Source organism: Nannospalax galili, unplaced genomic scaffold (genome assembly GCF_000622305.1).
Source record: "Nannospalax galili isolate Female #2095 unplaced genomic scaffold, S.galili_v1.0 scaffold488, whole genome shotgun sequence".
Classification (NCBI taxonomy): Eukaryota; Metazoa; Chordata; class Mammalia; order Rodentia; family Spalacidae; genus Nannospalax; species Nannospalax galili.
The window spans coordinates 1572666-1577773 of NW_008360316.1; positions in this window are offsets into that span (position 1 = coordinate 1572666).

Genomic DNA, 5108 nt, shown 5'->3' on the forward strand with positions numbered 1-5108 from the left:
AGTCCCAGCACTCTGGAGGCAGATTGGTGGATCTCTGTGAATTGGAGGTCAGCCTGGTCTACATAGCAAATTCCATGCCAGCCAGGGCTGCATAGTGAGACCTTGTCTCCAAAAAAAGAAATCCAAATTTTACTTCCAGTGTTGCCACTTTTCATCAGTACAAATTAGAGTTGAGCATGAAGAATAAAATTATTACACCCAGACAGTTTCCAACTCTCAGAAGTATAATGCAAAGCCAGGCTCAGTGGGACATGCCTGTAATCCCAGCAGTTAGCAGCAGCATCATGATTCAAGGCCAGCCTCCTCTACTTGGTAAGGCCCCATCTCAAAAAAAAAAAAAAAAAAAAAAAAGTGTTTAATTCATACATAGCTGAAAAAAATTACTACTCTTTGGAAAGGTGGGCTATGGCCCCAGCCATAACATTAAATCACTCACTTTATTTGTCCAGTAAAACTGTTCTGTGGCACTGATAAGGTGTGAGATAACACAGAAGAATGCTTCACTTTGAACATTCGCTCTGAATTTTGTTTCTGTGACACTCCCATGTTCAAAGGAGGTAAGCATCAATTAGTCTACTCCACACATTCCTATAAATAGCTTTGGCTAAACTGTAAAGGAAACTAAAAGGGAACGTGTTATATAACCACAAAATGGCCTAGAACCTTGTCTCTGGAAGTCAGAGGAGTGGCCCAGGGTGGGGGTGTTCATGTGCCTAGAGGATGAAAAGCCATTGGAAAAAAGCATGGGAGACTCTACCTAGTTACCAGCTTTTCACTGAGACTTTGAAAAATTGTATAGTCACTATATTTAAACTAATATAATATTTAATATTACATTTAGGAAATATTAAATTTAGGAAAAGCAAAGCTAAAGAAAATTCTTGTTTAGGACAAGTCTTTTAAAGCAATTGTTTACACTCCCTCTAGTAATCATATGTTTGAAAAATAGTTTGAGGTGGCAGTAGCCTTGATGACTATTCAAAATCCTCATATTAAAACTTCTACTAGGAGCTAGAGAAATGGTTCAATAGTTAAGCACTGGCTGTTCTTGCAGAGGACCTGAGTTTGGTTCCCAACACTGACATGGCAGCTAACAACCGTCCATAACTCCAGTTCCAGGGGATCTGATACCCTCTTCTGGCCTCCATGGGCACTGCATGCAGATGGTACGCCTATATGTATACAGGCAAATGTTCATTCACATAAAAATAGTTAAAAAATAAAAACTCTAAAGATGGAGATAGTGGTGATGGTTCTTCATATTATGAATAAATTTAATGTCATTAAACTGGATATTTAAATGATTTAGATAATAAATTTTATGTTGTGACTATTTTACTATGATTAAAATGTTGGAAAAAAAAAACTACTAAAATTAAATGTGATTGGCAAATGTAGAATACCCCAGAGTTTTATTTCACTTCAGCATGCATCTCTAAATTGACTACTATATCTTGTTATTTAGCTCATGAATCCCCTCTTACTGTGCCCCTCTCATTGTGAGTCCACATTGTTGTTTTGTTTTTATTTTGTGTTTTGAGACAGCGTTTCCCTGTAGTCCCAGCTGTCCTGGAACTCACTATGTAGACCAGGCTGGCCATATCACTGAGATGTGCCTGCCTCTGCCTCCTGAGTGCTGGGATTAAAGGTGTGCACCACCACACATCACCTATTTTTTAAAAAAATATATTTTTATTTATGCATATGTGTATGTCTCTGCTTTAATGCCCTTGGAATCCATAAGAGGGCTAGGATCTGAACTCCCATCTTTTACAAGAACAGCAAGCATTCTTAACCACGCCTACATCTATCAGTACTTGCTATTCTGTACAAGTTTTGAATTCCAATATAAAGTGGAAGAAAAATGCACATTAAAGAAACTGTTTAGACATAGTCTTGAAATAGATTCTTTATGAAGACTCTACCAGTAAATTTACTTTTAAGACATACTAAGAAAATCAAGAAAACATTTAGCTTTATTTTAATTGCAGTGGAGAAAACTTGGAATCAATATAAATGCCCCAAAATGATGAAAATAAATGCACCTTCATGGCCATCCTTAAACAGAGTATCCTTAGGTAAGACAGAGGCTCTTTGCCTCTCCACATTTTTCCTACTTTACTCTCTAATTGGTGACTGAAAGTTGGAAACCTCTATTCCACATGTCAAACTGCAGTTTTCTGAGGATAGAAAACAAATTACAGTATTCATTAATGCTAATTAGTCTCACGTAGCCCAGGTTGGCCTTGAACACAATGTATAGCCAAGGATGGCCTTGAACTCTTGATCATTCTGCTTCTACCACTCAAGTGCTGGGATTACAGACCTGTATGTCACCATACCCAGCTAATGCTATTGATCAGATAAAAAGACAAGTTTGGAGCCTTCTTTTGTCAATTGGGAAAAGAGATGGTGAAGGGGTATATTGTTAAGAAGCCTTCAGAAGCAATGCTTTCCAATCAGTCTTAATAATTCCAATCTATCTTAATCTTCCTCAGTGTGCATGCATTGCTCATTTAGAGAACAGTGTTCAACAGCAAATTTTAAAGGCAAAATAACCAAAGTCTACATAAATGTATTTTTCCATTACATGGTTTGGAGATCATCTTGAACTCTTAACAATTGAATGTGCTAACTTTACATCTTTAGATTCAACTTTATAAATCAAAACCCTATATGAATGGAAAGGATATATGAGTATATTTAAAAGAAGAAAGCTGGGTGGTACATATCTGTAATTCCAGGAGGCTGAAGCAGGAGGATCACAAGTTTGAGGACAATCTGGTCCATACAGTAAGATCCTGTCTCTGAGATTGAAGCCATCCTGGTCTACAAAGTAAATTCCAGGCCAGCTGGGCCTACAGGAAGATCCTGTCTCAAAAAGACAAAAAAGGGCTGGGCATGGTGGCTCATGCCTTTAATCCCAGCATTTAGGAGACAGAGATAGGCAGATCTCTGTGAGTTTGAGGCCAGCCTGGTCTATATAGTGAGTTCCAGGACAGCTGGGGCTATAGGGAGACCCTGTCTCAAAAAAGACCAAAAGAAAAAAAAAAAAAGATAAAGGATTGTCAGATTTAGTTACATGCTTTAAGAATTTATTTTCTTGAGAAGTTTTCAGGTCTATTAGTAACACTGAAGTTTATTAAAAGTACTATAGTTATCTCAGCTTGAGGTTGTTTTGCAAATGGCAGAAACGTAATTTTAAAAAAAATTATGCTTATTTTAAAAATACTTTCCTTTAATAAGGAGGGATTAATTAAATTGATTAAATTATATGCAATCTTGTTTCATATCAAACTTCTCATTTTTAAAAATTGTATTGATCTTTTGTATATTTCATACAACAGTTCTTAATCAAATTTAGACTCCCTCCCCGATCCATGCCTCCCCTCCCTGACCTCATGTATTCTGCCATACTTGTTAAGTAACATTTGTACCAAGATGTCCTTCAGTACAAGTTAATCCACTGGAGTCTAGCTAGCCTATCTAGAGATCATAAGTAAGGTCTACATTCCCTCACCCAGTAGTAATCAGTCTCCAACAGTTCCCAGGCTAGGGCCAGCCTGCCACCCATTTTCCTCACTCCACTCTGGGCTCTTGTCTGGTTGAGTTAACAAGGGTCTTGTGCTTGATGCCACCGTTGCTGCAAGTTCACATGTGTAAGCTTCCAGTGACCTGAAAGCCTCTGCTTACCTATATTCATGAACCAACCCCAAATCTTTCCACCCCCTCTTCTGCAATAGTCTCTGAGCCAGTCCTAGCCAGAGACACACTCCACAGTCTCTTACCCTCTAAAACTGGCCAGTTGAGGCCTTCTGTCACACTCTATTGTATAAGGAAACTTCACTTGTGAGAGTTGGGATGCACTAGTTTTCTCTCTATCCCCTGTTCTGCTATGTTCCATGAGTCTTAGGTATAGAAGTTCAACTGTAGGTGTGTCACCTAAGACTGGTTATCTCTCAGACATATATTATCTGTGTGACCAGTTGTAGAACTCTGCTGTAGCCTCCATCTGTTACAAAAAGAAGCTTCTTTGAAGAGTGGTGTATGGTATACTTGTAAATATAAGGATCCATATTTAGCATATGGTAAAAAATTTCACTTGTCTAGAAATATGACAGAGATGGGGTTTTCTCTAGGATCTCTGACCTCTCCAGCCATGTGTATTTGGCTGTGTTTGCAGTGCCACCCATGAGTTCACTCCCATTGAGAGGACTTTAGGTCCAATTAGATAACTTGATTACCCCCCAGCTAACAGTGCCACTACTGCACCAATAGAGGTAGTTTGCTGTGCCAGCCACTATAGTTATTAGGTTTTAGGGCTGGATTGGACCATTGATTGATTTTCTCCTTTAGCAGTTTGCATAGTATCTTCTAGAAGTATGAGAGCTATTTCAGGTAGAAGTCTTCCAGGTCAGTTCCTGCTCCATTGCTCCAAGTCCTGAATCTGAAGTATGTCTTGTCTTCAGCCGTAGGGTCTTATCTTCACATTCTGGGAGATAACCAAGAGCTCCAACAATAGCCTATGTTATTTGCCTATGTTATTTTGTGAGTTTATTGGACTTTTAAATTTTTTTAAAATTTAGGTATGCCATCCATACTTTCCTGACTTCTTTGGGACAAAGGTTAACAGTATGGGGTCATCAAGTAAATTAAATGTTAATAGCAAAAATTAAAGTACTAAATTAAAAACAGAGTCTAATGTTACAATGAAACAAATTAAGGAAAATGTATTCCCACAAGAGCTATAAACTGCTTACTTATTTAAATTACTTTTTTAAGTGGCACTTAAAAGTTAATTTTAAACATATAAGCACTTCTTAGCCAACAGAAATTGAGATTCATTCTAATAATAAGTAAACCTTATATATTAACAGAAATGTGGCATTTGACTCAATCTTTCTCAAAACAACTGGTCGTATATCTTCAGTCATATCTCCTAAAGATCAAAGAATTCCAATTTTATTTCTGTTCTTTAAAAATAATTAAGAGCAAGCCGAGCGTGGTGGCGCTTGCCTTTAATCCCAGAACTCCACTCTTGGGAGGCAGAGGCAGGCCGATTTCTGTGAGTTCCAGGCCAGCCTGGTCTACATAGTGAGTTCCAGGCC